Genomic DNA, 15,217 nt, shown 5'->3' on the forward strand with positions numbered 1-15,217 from the left:
CTAGTAATAATTCAATCTTAATAAAGGGCATAGGTAAAAATTTCTCAACTCTGTGTATTTGAAAAGTATTATAACAAAATTAAAAATAAAGTACACAGAGAGAAGAATTAATCTTGAGTAGGAGTGTAGGAAGTTTATTTATCCAAATACTAAAGTATACTAACTCACATCTATACATTCTATTATTCTTGTGACACTTTTAGAGGACAGATTATCTTTCTTAATACTTGAATTTAGGAATATTCTGACCTTTGAAGAACACAATATTGGTAGATATAAGGTACTATTCCCTAAGGCTTCTCTTGAAAGAGATGTGAGATTTTTCAATTGTCATAACTTCTGGAGGGGGCAGGAGTATACTACCATTTAGTAAGACAAGGTCAAAGATACTTATAATTCATCAATGTGAGGGCCATTTGCAACAAAGACATGTCCCACTAAAAATGCTAATAGCACCCCATTTGCAAAGTATCATATGTAATGATATATTCTATAGGATGAAATAATCTCCACTCATCCTGAATAGAACTCTTAGACACTTGAAATTCTTGGACTCAGGTCTAAATAAGCATCTCTAACAATACTTTTTATTTTTTAACTGCTCTGTTATTAGAGATATTCCAGAAATTTAATTTTTTTAAATCTTTCAATAATTTTCTACTGTCACTGTCATTTTAAAATTACAGACCTTTTTTTCAGGGTCACCAACTGAAAAATACATAGCCCAACAGAGAATAAAGCAGAGATAGACATAAACTTCCACCTTATGTTTCTATCTCCAAACTACTAGCCCACACTGCCATATTATAATTTAATTGACTCCCTTATCCTTAGAATTTTTTGAAAATAAACTTTTGACTAGATTAGTTTTTAGATTTACAGAAAATTTGAGATGATAGTATAGAAGTTTCCCTGTTTATTAACATCTTATATTAGTGTGGTATATTTGTCCCAAGTAATGAAAGAATATAGATACATACTTATTATGTATAGTCCATACTTTATTGAGATTTCCTTAGTTTTTACCTAATGTCATTTTTCTGTCTAGTATACCATTTATATATAGTCTGTTATGTCTTAGGTTCCACTTAGCATAACAGTTTTCAGACTCTCCTTGTTTTTCATGACCTTTACAACTTTTTAGGGGTATTGTACAAAAATGGTTTTGTAGAATGTCCCTTATTTGGAATGAGTCTTTATGTTTTTCTCATTACTAGGCTGGAATTATATGTTGTCTTGGTGTCTACTTCTTGCAGTGTCTCAACTGACACAAGTACAAAATGAATATTGTTGTTTATAAAATACACAAAAACACACAAAGTAAAAGAAAAGTGCCTGCTTTTAAGAGTTTAAGTACAAAGTAATAGAAATGAAATAAAGTAAAATAAAACTACCTTGCAGATTGCATGTTGCTGGTGGTATTTTCCCAGAAAAGTGGCTGGGCATTCCTGGAGAATATAAGGACAGGTGTTAGATCAGACAAAATTACTAACAAATTCTTTTTGACTCTTCCACTTACAACCATGTAATTTGTGGCTAGTTACTTGTCATTAATTAGCTCGAGTTTCCACAATTTAAAAATGAAGATCATAGTAATTATCAGAGTGAATATTTGTTAGAGATACCACCAGGATTATAATAGTGATTTTAGATAATCATCAATGTTTAAAAAAAGTTGTTAAATATTTTAAATTCTATATAAGACAGGTGAAAGTATTTAATGAGACAAAAGTATAAAGTTTAAGCACTGTACCTCTACATAGTTGAAAATTAAGAACAATTAAAAATTTTCTCTTCCCATGAATCTGGGCTGGCTGTAATTTCTTTGTCAATAGTGCAGGGTAGAAGTGACACTTTGCCAGTTCTAAGCATAACTTGAAGAGTTAGCAGCTTAAATCTGAGTCTATTAGAGACCATCAGGTAAGAAGCATGGATACTTTAAGACCACTATTTATGATGGGCCATTTAGAGAGAAAGAGAGAACAGGCCCTGAGGTGCCCTATGTATGAGTGAAAAATCATTTTGGAAAACACATTCTTCAGCTCCGTTCGTTTCAGCTGATATCACGTGGATCAGACACTAACCACCTAGCTGAGCCCTTCCCAACTTCCTGAACGACAAAATAAAGAGCAAAATAAAATATTTGTTTTAAACCATTAAAGTTTGGTAGTTGATTATGTAGCAATAAATAACTGGAAGAGTTAAAATTTTCTAATAAAAACTAAAAAAAAATAAAGGGAGATTAAAAAATTGTGGAATAAATATTTAAAAACTAATAGTGTTGGAGGGTGATTGTTTAGACTTTATTTTTGATATCAGGAAAAATAGTATAATTCTTCATAATACCTGTTACTAAATAAGCTAGACCTAAATGGGTTTAAACCCAGCTTTGCCATTGCTGACTGACGACATGTTAAATAAATCTTCAAGGTAGATTTATAGAATTATAAAGATATTATAAAGAATTATAGAGATATTAATAACTTCTAAGTTTATCATGAAATTTTAATAGTAAAATGCATGTACTTGTTAGGGTATATTTTCTGGTATACCACTTATTTGATAATCTATTTGTAACTATAGATTATTTAGCATTTTACCTTATTTACTTTGAAGTTTTATGTTGAAGCTCAGACTCACAATTCCTATTTCACGCTGTACTCCATCTGTATTCAAAATCATTCCGTATCTTTCCTGAGATGTTAAATTAGTAGCAGAGGTGCTCCATAGACAGTATGTATGAGATAGATCACTGTGCAAGTCCAAGGACAAAAAAGTCATAGTTTCTGCTGATTGCCTTTAGATGTCAACCTTGGAGACCCAGTGTATCGTGCTGATTGGTAAAACTGAAAAAAAACAATTGCTTTCTATTGAAAAGATATATTATTTATTTATTTGAGATCTGTTTTAGCAGCTCTGTCAATGACCTATGTCAAGAAGAAATGCATTACTTTTCAGATTTTGGCACCGTTCATAAATATAATTCTACCAAATGTGTTTCAAGAAATTTGTCATGATTGCCTCTATCAGATATGGTCCATCAGGACATAGATGTGTGCTCAGAGTGGTAACTGGAAAACGTTTAATGAGAGGGTCACTTACAGAGTTTGAAGGTGATTAAGGGCTCCACCAAGACTGGTAAAGCACCCAGGGACTAGCAACTAGAAACTGCTACCTTGCCAAGGCTGATGGGGAAAAGGGATAGAGAACAGTGTTTCTACCCTCTAACTGCTCCTGGGAATTTCTTTGCCCAAACCTAAGTTCAAACAAAGAGCTAGAGAGGTCAGATGTTGCAAGATAGTATCATCAACCTCCTGAGGCACAGAGCAAAGCAGAAAAGAACAAATAATGGACCTCTAAGTCCAAGCACGGAATAACCAGTGCACTGACTGTTGACTTTAACAACATGCGTTTGCTCAGCTACTTTGAATGACACAGAACTTGACCTGATGTTGAATAGTTGTCAAACATGATTGCCGTATTTATATTGCAATGCTTTCTTCAAGTCAGCATTCACCAAAGAAAGGCTGAAAGTCAGAATATGTAGATCATAGAGGCAACAATTCAAATAAAAATTCACTAGTAACCAGAAAAATGCAAACTAAACCTATAATGAAATGTCATTTATATTGATCAGATCTGCAAAATTATCAAGTTTTGTATTACTGTGGGTTAGTGTGGACATGGTCCATAGGAACTCTCCTACACTGTTGGTGGGTGTGTAATTTTTGTTTTATATTGGAAAAGCTAGGAGAAATTTTATCCATCACAGCAGCACTCTCCAGTTCTACTGAGGTCAACAGAATTGGACAGCCTGTCTGAACCTAAAGGATCATTCAGTTTTTATGCCAGGTGTAGCAGGCGTTGCTCTCTCAGGGAACTATGGTCTGTGAACTCTGCCCTTGACTTCCAGCAGAGACAAGCCCTCTCCTCTACACCTGGTTCCATAGTTATAGATCTTCCAGCAACAGAGCAAGTGACTCCAACCTGTACTCTCACTTGAAGTCTGTGAAAAAAATCATACCCTAAAACAATCCCTCATTCTCTGCCAAAAGGTTGCCTGAGCAATTATAATTTCTGAGAGAAAATTTAGAAAGAATTAATGTGTTCTTGCCACATTTACCCAGAACACACTTTCCTATTGAAAAGACTTAGTATGAGGTGAAGAGCTTTTTAGTGATTTGTTGTTACTCTTACCTTCTTCTTTGCACTTTTCTGTATGTGTAGATATTTTAGAATGAGAAGATATCATTTGCAAGCATACAAACAATAAATAAAAACAAACTCAGTGCTTGTTCATAACATAATTTAAAAGTTTAACAAATAAACCAAATTCTTTTCTTAGAGATGGGAGATATCTAACAAAAAAAGTTAAAAACAAAAAACTAAAAACAAAAACAATTAGTTTATAAATAGTCTCATTTCTAGAAATATAGATAATTTGTAAATATTTTTAAATTTTTCATTTTATAAAAAATATATGAGGTTTATGAATTGGGATAAATGATCTTATGAAAATCAAAATGTCAATATCCCAACTTTTATTTTCATGTTATAATTTAAACAAAGGCAAAGCTCATTTGCACAAGTTAACTCATAGAAGAAAAAAACAACGAAAGGTCTCTCAAATGAACTCTTTAATTCTTCAAAGCCTTGTTATATATACTTTAATGTTTACATTAATGATCATTTTCTTTAATGTAGTCAAACAATATTTTATGGATGAACAATTTTATTGATTATTTTATAAACCTTTAATAAACATACTGCTTATTAAAAAAAATCTAAATAAATTTTCAAGCATTAAACATATAAAGCTTAAACTATCTTGGTATGAATGTGTGAGTGACAATCAAATGATTTGAGATCATTACATATGTTTAAAACACAGTTTTAGTTAAATGTACTAAAAAGTATTCTTTATATACCTACCCAAAATGATAATTTTCAGAGTATATAATTCCTCACATTAGGTTTTCTAAAAGTATCATAACATAATGGTTTTCATTGATTCTATATGGTTTTCAAGGGTATAGATACTCTGTGTGGTTAATAAGAGAGTGGTACCCAAATATAAGTGAAAACAAGATTTAGCTGGAGTATTTATTAAAAATTAAGAATCTTGCACTTTATGCCCAGAAAATCTTATTCAGGGACAGAGTTGGAAATATATATTTTATAGAATGAATGAATAGCAGGTCATTCTAACAGAAGGATCCTATGAGAGTAAGCATATATATAGAAGGTAAGAGAGCAATATTTTCTTTTTCTGTTTTCTTACAAATACAATTAAGTTTTAAAAACATAGAGATAGATAAGCGTATATATGTATATATGCTTGTGTGTGTGAATAGATATACTTTGTTCCTATTTCTTTTATTATTTCTCCATGATAGTTGTTATTCAATTCTCTAATTCTTACTACCAAATTAAAAACAAAACAAAACTGCATGACAACAAAACACTCATAATCTTTTAATCCTGTCCTACATTTCTACTTATATTAAGCTGAGAGAAGCTAACAGGCTTTTGCATTCTGCGGTTTTATGGCTCTTAGACAAGGCTTTGTACTAGAGAGCTCATGAGGTGACTTAAGGGGGAAGACAGTGAGTTTAATATTGAAAATTTATCACATGCTCATCTGTGAGCTCAATGGACACTACTAAATGATAACATGAATGAATCACCATTAGTTGCCTCTTATAAATCTTGACAAATTCACACTTTTATGTTATATCCATAAATAATGTTTGTGGCATAAATCAATGTTTTTGGCAAACTTTTTTGAAATATAGAGATTACCAGTTTTTTCTAATTAAATATGTCAGGGATAGAATCTGAAGATATGTCTTTAAAAAAAAATAAAAACCCACCTAACTGAGTCTGATGTAAATATAAAGAACTATCAGTCTATAATCTTAGTTTTCAACAGTTCATATCTTGTTTATATATTAAATAAAGAGTTGATTTAAAAAGTCTTGGAAAGATCTTGGCCTAGAAAGATACAGAGATTTAGGAATCAACATGTAAATAATGAGTGATAATCTAATTAAAGTTATATATTTTTTCCTTGAAATTTCATAATATTTGGTATCCTTATCAACAGTGTTTTAAATTTAATCTAAGTACTTGAAGGGCCATCTGAAGACTATTTAGGTACATGATAAATGCAATGGATTCAAGGTTAAGAACACCTAGGTATAGGAGAATGTATGAAGACCATGCCCTTCAGACAATGCTCTATAAATCTTAATTTTCATCCTCAGGTTTTTGATGATGCTCAGATAAAGTATAGGAATGAAAATTCTGGCAAAAATCAAAAAACAAAAAAATGAAAATAGACATTCCATACTTCTAAAATCAGGAATGTTTCTATATACTTTACAAAGTATCTGCAAAGAGGGTATTATTTTAGAAAGTTAGACACCTAATTAAAACTCATGTTTAGGTTTTTAGCAAGTCTATGTCTGCCTAGAGGTCCCTTGAGGAGTACTCTCAGGCAGTGTCTAATACTTCCTTATGATAAACTTTTGGGTTTAGTTCAACTCATGTAGCAGACACCACTTTTCAAAATAGGTGCTACCAATTGCCAAACTATTGATATACACATATCTAAAGTGAACATTCATAGCCAAATAAATTTTGTTAAATTTAAAGAATGTAAAAATACTGTATCATTGTTGGAGTAAATCTTACGTGGCTTTAAAACACAACTAAAAGGGCATAAAATGCAGCCATGGCCTTTGCAAATTATAATGATAGTGACAAAAATTGCTCTAGTTTTACTAAATATAGTCAATAAGAGATTGCAAATGTCACTTGCAGGTATAAATATGATCACCATGTAATATGTAGGAGGTGAATTTTAGTACTATGTCATTTATACCTGGTTTTGAATATAGTTCTTTGGCCATGGTCATAGAACAAGTGTTCGCTGACTGACAGGTGTTTATTCTGAGTTACCTCTTACATTACAGCCTCTAAATCTAATCATTTTGACTAATAGAATAACTTTAGCTTTGAGAATTTTAGGAAAAAGGAATAATAATTGCTCCTAGGAGAGCACTCTCTATTTGAAGTCTTTCTATAAGTATTTTTAATAACTTAATCAGTTTAATCTTGTCAAATCATTACCAAAGATGAAAATTTGAATCCTATTTGACTGTCAAGGCCAAAAATGAAGCTACTGTGCTGAGAGCATAGCCCATGATATGTTCTTAGTTGTGCTTACATTCACAAACACAAGGTATGTCTCTTTAGTAGAGTTCTAGCCTTCTAGCCGCTTTTAATAAAACACTTATGCACAATATTGGTTAAATGCAAATCAATGAGAAAACATTTACTTATTTAAATACATTTCAAATGTAGCTGACATTTAATGTTAGAGTTTATCTATGCATATAACTCTTTCCTCAGCTCTGGGGACGAATAGAATTATATGTAGCTGTTTTTGATGGCCAGAAGTATTGTGACTGAGCTTTGTTCTTGATCAAATTATTACTAAAATGGACTAAACTGAATAAACAAATATTTGTGTAGTCCCTCATATTAAATAATGTGATCATTTCTTAAAAGTTTGTTCTTAATTCTCTTCTCATTCCTCTCATCATCATTGTTGTTTTCATTGTTGTCATCATTATCATCCCTTTCTTGGTCTTTTTGAACTAGGCAATAGGGATAAAATAGCACATTCTTACATTTACTAGTGCAAAATGAAATGGATAGTTGAAATATAGTGTGATATGTGAAAGATATTATGTGGCATTACATTGTGCTAAAAGACCAATGGCATTTAAACAGTTTGTAGGTTCAGCATTTCATCAGAATAATTTCTATTTATCCTTCTTATCTCAGTTTAGGAACTCATCTGCTAAGAAGTCATATTAGAACTGTGAGGTAAAGGAGAGCATGGCGATTTGCAGAATTAAAGGAAGTTTAATATAAATGCATTAAAGAAAAGAGTGGAATTCAGTGTAGCTCAAGTACAGACTTTGAGCTTGCAAGTTGTGGTAAATGAGGCAGAAAAGCATTATGGTGCTACAATATGCATGGTTTTGTTAACTCTATTATGATGTGATTCTTTCTCAAAGCTAAGCAAAGCTTCTCCAACTTTCTTGAGATTCTCTATTACCTCTCCTACTTCTAGGTTGTACCAATGCTCATTCCTCAGGCTGTAATAAATATACTCCCATTCTTTGTCTGTATAACTCTAACCCCTCTTAGGTCTCAGGTTGCATATCACTTCCTCAGGAAAACTTTACTGTGATATGCAGACTCCAAAGATGGTCCACAATGACCCATACTCTATGTGCCTTTCCTCAAGTGTGAGTAAGAACTGTGAATATGATGAGATATCATTCAATGTTTAGGTTACTGATCAGTTGATTTCAAGTTAACCCAAAGGGATATTATTCTGGGTGGGCTTAACGTAGTCAGATGAGCTCTTAAAAGAAGATGAAGTATCAGAGAATTGCCTCTGGTTGGCCTGGAAGAAAGCATGCTATGAAGCATCTTTGCAAGGAACAACAACAGGTGACTTTAGTCCTATAACCAGAAGGAACTGAATTCTGTTAGCAATTTGAGTGATTTTGGAAAGGACCCTGAGCTCTAAATGATATGGCAGAGCCAGCCAACATCTTGATTTCAGTCTTATAAGATCTTGAGCAGAGAACCTAATTAACATGTTCCCAAACTCCTAACTCATTGAAACTGAGATAATAAATATATGTTGTTTTAAGCTGCTAAATTTGTGGTAATTCTTATGAAGCAATGGGAAACTAATAGACTCCTGAAACCCTCACACTAAAAGTTTTCCCTTAAATACCACCACAGCACTCGGTTCGCTCTGTTTTGTTCACCTCTGCATCAAGTACTATACCTAGCACACAATGTGCACTCAAAAAATATTTATTAACAAAATAAGACATGGAGAATCATTGAAAGATTTTAAGCATTGAAACGAAATGGTAAATACCTTAGACATTAATTACGGTTTTAAGCAATTTTATACATGACCTGTTTCAAACTTATTTTTAACTCCACTTTTGACTATTGGCAAACTCCCTATCCAGCACCACATTCTTTTCTCTCTGTTCTACTCTCATTTGTGTTTCCCCCATTTTCTTATGTTTATCTAATAAGCACCCACTCCTAAATCCTGCCAACCCTTCATTGGTCCAACATGCTATAGGGTCAGGAAAGTCTTCCGCTTTAGTTCTGCTCTCCATGAAAGTCATCTTTCGTATTCAGGGGACAGAAATGTTTTCTTACTGTTCCTATAGTTAGAAATGATTTACACTGATGCCTAACTCTGCATTTTGACAGAATGAAATATCACCTGCATGTTGCTTCAGGTTTAGAATCGTTCATGCAGCAACCAGAGGCATCAATCTTGGAAGCCATTCAACAACTAACTAGTGACTAAAGAAAAAAGTAACTGTTTGCCATTTAAATTCAGATATCCATTAGATTGGATTGTGAGAAGATAAGCTTTCTGATTCTGATCTTTTGTTATGTGATTTTCATAAATTAAACACATATTCCTATTACTTTCATATGAATGCATTTTTTGTTTCCTTATTTGACATGACCAGGGTACTTTTAAATTTTGAATGCTCGTATATTATCATGGATAAATTTCAAGAACTGGTTCTCCCCCCAAGACTATCTTTTTAAACTATCTTTCTCTCCCAAATGTTTAATGTACAGTGAAAAATATAACGTTTCATTTTTCTGTAACTCATTCTATTTTATTCTCTTCTTCACTAATAATTTCCCAGTTCCTTCTTTTTGTGATGTCCAAATATGGCTGCAAAAATCATTACATACCAAGTAACCCCTTGGGTGAGGCTATTACTGGCTTATAATTTCCTAAGAAGTGGTAGGTCACGAGGCCCTTTTAAGCAAGCCACTTGAAAATGCACACAAATGAGCATGTGTTATTAGTGAATAGAGCCCTCAGAGAGCCATTGTGGTGGCTAAACTTACATTATGGCTCATTCTCTATAATTTAATTCTGGAACAGTTATTGGAACTGGGAACTTCAAAACGAGAAATCTCTTTTTCAAATCTCTCTATGTCATTTAATTCTCTCGTCTCTCTGTCTCTCTGTCTCTCTGTCTCTCTGTCTCTCTCTCTCTCATCCATACAGATGAACGCAGGTATTAGAAACAAATATTGAGCTTTCTGTGAATCTATGGGCACTGAAATTTCTGTGCTTGTTCTTTCTAAGAATGTGAAAAGTGTGGGACAGAAGAAATTGAGACAATATGTGACTCTGGAGGAAGAGTGTGCTCCATTGTAGGAGTCACAATTGACAGGAACTAGGATAGTTATGTAAATGGTCAAAGAGGTTAGAATCATCTCCAGAGTAACTGCTACATTTAAAGGACACCACTTAACACGAAGCATTATAAAACATATTCTTATACGGTCCATCACAATAAATTTCTCAAGGATTTTTATTTGTAATAAAATAATCTTTGTCATAGAAAATAATTTACTTAGCAAAAATTTGCATTAATCTTAATATTAAAACTTACAGGGCACTTATATCTATAACTATAAAAACAATAAAAAAGATACTTGATATATCACAGCCATCAGTAAGAATATGAAGTATCACAAATATCTCTACTCCAACTATTCTTAAATTTTTTTCTATATGAAATATTGGATAGCTAAAATTTAAAATAATTGCAGATATAAATAAGGTGTGTAAATACAAATGAGATTAATCAATGCAATGATATTAGACATTCATAAAGAAAGAGCTAATCTCTCTAGAATTGAAAACATTTTCTAGTTCACAATAATTATAGGCAAAGCTAATAAAAACAATTTTGATTCATACTAAAGATCAGGTAGTTAATTTATAAGCATACTGGAGATCTACATCATCATTTTACATCAGCCACAAGAAACTAGGAACAATATATGCTGAATAAATGCCACAGAGGTCATCATGTGCTATGCAACCAAGGGGACCTGATGAACAAGATGGGTATCATGTTCCTTGCATAATTTTAACACATGCCACTAATTATCATTTAGTTGAAACTTTATAACATTTTACTTTGAAAATAAATTGGCATCCTCAAGTTTCTGATAAGGAATAGGTAACTGGCTAGAATTCATAATGTCTACTTTCTTCAGAGAATGCTGATAAAGTCTCCTGACTACGTTTTCATTGTCTTTTATGCTTTTTTAATTTTTTTGGAGATTTTTTTTGGCTTTATTGAAATTTAATAAACTATTAGTTGCTCACATTTACATTGTACAATTCAATTCAATGAGATTTTATTTTTAATGTATTTTATGCTTTTACCACTTAATGTAAAGCTGAAATAATTTGGAAGTTAATGGATTTAGATTAGCTCGATAGGTGATTTAGAGCAAACAAAGTAAAAGAAAATTCTTGGTATCTAACAACACATTCTAAAGAAAAATTCTAAATTTTGAGAAATTTTACTTCTCTCTAAATCAAACTTGCCATGTGGTTCATGTAGATGACATTTTCTATTTCAATTTCTAGAAATAAGTAAACATGGATGAAAAATATATATTGTTGTTAGCTTTCATAATATTTTGAGACTCAGAGAACATGATTTCCTCCTTCCTAATCTTTAACTGTAAGATTTCAAGGAAGCTGTCTTAAAAACATTGGAAAAAAATCATGAGTACTTATTGATCTTAGAACATGTGGCAAAAATTTATTTAAAGCCTACCTATTATGGGTTAATAATATGTCTGTGCTTTGGAAATAAGGTAAATAGGACAAAGCGCATCCCTCAAAAAGTCTTCAGTGTGGCGTACCAACTGACACACACAGAGCTTTTTATATTATGTGGTGGTGGCAAGGGGATTTAAGGTGGCAGCATAGGGAGATCCTGAACTCACCTGCTTCCCTGGACACAGCAAATCTACAACTACATATGGAATAATTCTCTCTGAAAGAAATCTAGAAACTGGATGAACAGAGCCTACACAAAAAAGGACAACACTGAGAGGATTAGGAGAGACAGAGATAAAAACTTGATAAGAAAAAACACCACACATTAGCCATGGTATTTCATAGTCAGGAGGGATCTCAAAGGTATGAGACTTTTGCCCTGAGGAACAAGGGATTTGAGCTCCACATCGCACCTAAACCCTTAGCACTTGCACCCAGGAGAGATAAGACCCCAAAATACCTAGCAGAAATTAAAAGTATCATAAGATATTACTACAAGTAATTACAGGCCAACAAATTGGACAACCTAAAAGAAATGGATAACTTTCTAGAAACATAATCTTCCAAGACTGAATCAGGAAGAAATAGAAAATCTGAGCAGACCAATTTTTAGTAATGAAATTGAATCAGTAATAAAGAATTCCCAACAAACAAAATCTATGAGCAGACAGCTTCATTGGTGAATTCCACCAAATATTTAAAGAATCATTAATACAGGTTAATATCCATATACCATATGACCCAGCAATCATAATCATAGTCATTTGGAATGAAATTAGAATAAAAAACTATACTCTTACAAATACCTGTATATGAATTCTCATAATAGCTTTATTCATAATTGCCAAACCTAGAAAATAAAAGAATGTTTCTCAACTGGAAAATATATAAACAACTCAAATACATTCACACAATAGAAGGCTAATTATCAATGAAAAAGGAATGACCTATTGATACATACAACGACATGAATAGATTTCAAATACATTATACTTTATAAGAGAAACTAAGTTCATATGTGTATTATTTCTTTTACATGACATTCTTGTAAGAAAAAAAATGACAGGAATTAAAACAAAACAAAAACATACCAGTGGTTGTCAAGGATAGGGATGGACAAAAAGAGAAATGAAAATTTTTTGCTGATGAAGGAATTATGTAACTTCATTGTATAAGTGGTCACACAATTTTTTGTATTTGACATAGCTCACTGGTCTATACACTGAACAAGTTATACTTTACTGTATGAACATTACATTTTAATAAAAGAAGAAAGCTAAATTTCAAGGTGAAAAAAAGATTGATAATAAAGTTCTAATTTGGTGAAAGGAAAAAGCTCAGAGCTGAGACCAGTCAGGGTGGGTTTGGATGGCAATACAGTAGACACATAAGACCGTTTAGCAGGTGGCATGTGGGGATGTAGTCTAGAACATAAACTCGTGCCAGGCAATAAAGTAGGATTTGTATCAGCTCCAAGAAAGGGCCTCTATTTTCTTTTCTTTTTTTCTCTTAGCTTTATTGAAATATAATAGATAATTAATTGCTTGTATTTACATTGTACAATTCAATGAGTTTTTTTCAATTATAGTTGGCATATAATAATATATTAGTTTCAGTTGTACAGTATAGTGATTAGAGATCTATATAACTCACAGTGATCACCCCACTAAATCTAGTACCCCTCTTCCTCTTACATATTTATTACAACATTGTTAACTATTTGCCATATGCTACACTTTATATCTGTCTATTTTGTAACTATCTATTTGTACTTCTTAATCCCTTTGCCCCTTTTCACTAGGGGGATAGTGATATTCTCTGTATATGAATTTATTTCTGTTATTGTTGTTGCTTATTTTGTTCTTTAGATTCCACATATACGTGAAATCATGTGATGTTTATCTTTCTCTAATTGACCCATTTCATTCAGTGCAATAACCTCTAGGTCCATCAAGACAATATCTTTTTCCATCCCCTTTGTTTTAGTCTCTGTGTGTCTTTTAATCTGAAGTGAGGCTCTCGTAGCCAGCATATGTAGGAGTCTTGTGCTCTTATTCATTCAGCCACTCTATCTTTTGTTGGAGCACTTAATTTTTTTTCATTTAAGCTACTTGTTGATAGGAATCTAGATATATTCTTTATTCAGGTTTTAACACATGTTTTTTCTTCTTAAAGAAGTCCCTCCAACATTTCCTGTAATATTGGCTTGGTGGTGATAAATTCCTTTAGCTTATTTTTGTCTGGGAAGCTCTTTATCTGTTTTTTGACTCTAAATGACAGCTTTGCTGGATAAAGTATCTTGGTTGTAGATCCTGGGACTTCATTCTTTTGAATATTTTTTGCCAACCCCTTCTGTCTTGCATAGTTTCTTTTGAGAAATCATCTGCCCGTCTTATGGGTGCTTCCTTGTAGGTAACAACTGATTTTCTCTTGCTGCTTTTAAGATTCTTTGTATTTAAACTTTGGAATTTTAATTATAATGTGGCTTGGTGTGGCCCTCTTTGAGTTGCTCTTTCTTGGGACTCTCTGAGCTTCCTGGGATTGTAAGTCTATTTCCTTCATCAGGTGAGGGAAGTTTTCCATCATTTCTTCAAATAACTCTTCGACTTCTTGTTTTCCTTTAGGTACCCCTATGACATGGATATTTTTATATTTAAGTGTGTCCCATAGCCTCATTAAATTATTATAATAGTTTTTCCTTCTTTTTTCTTGCCATTCTGATTGAGTGTCTTTGGCTTCCTCATCCTTTATATCAGTGGTTTGATCCTCTTCTTTATCCACTCTGTTGATTTCCTTTAATATACTCTTCATCTCAGACAATGTATTCTTCATTTCTGACTGGTTCCCTTTTATTATTTCCATTTCCATTTTCATTTTTATGTTTTTTATCTCTTTGTTAAAGTTCTCATTGAGTTTATCTACTCTTCCCCTAAGTTCATTGAGCATCTTTATAACCAGTGCTTTGAACTCTGCATCTGTTAGATTGTTTGACTCCATTATTTCCGGATCTCTGTTCTATTCTCTCATATGGTTTCTGCTACTTTGTCTTCCCATTTTGGCTGCCTTTCTGTGTCTGTTTCTTTGTACTAAGTTCCTAAGTCTTCCAGTATTATTAGCGTGGCTTTGTGTAGTAGGTGTCCAGGGAATGGCACGGTCCTGAGAAGGGTTCAGCAGCAGGCCAAGTTTAGTGACAACCTATGTCCCTCTGGGGCCATCTGTTAAGACTCAGCAAGCAATCCACAGATTCTATGCCTAATTTGCCTCAAGAGGCCACACCAGAAACCGAAGTCAGCTGCCACCAGCGTGAGTCTTGGAGTTGGCTCAGCAAGTAGCGTGGGACTTGTGAAGGACACAACTGGGTGTGACTTGGTGAGGCTGAGTTTGAGGAGGTGGAGTTTCAGGGAATCCTCCTGGCCAAGCAACCTCTGTTATCCAGTTCGATGATGTCTCAGCTATGGCTGGGCTGCATCCACACACTGGGAGGGG

This window comes from Pteropus medius, unplaced genomic scaffold (assembly GCF_902729225.1).
Source record: "Pteropus medius unplaced genomic scaffold, Ma_sr-lr_union100, whole genome shotgun sequence".
Taxonomy (NCBI): Eukaryota; Metazoa; Chordata; class Mammalia; order Chiroptera; family Pteropodidae; genus Pteropus; species Pteropus medius.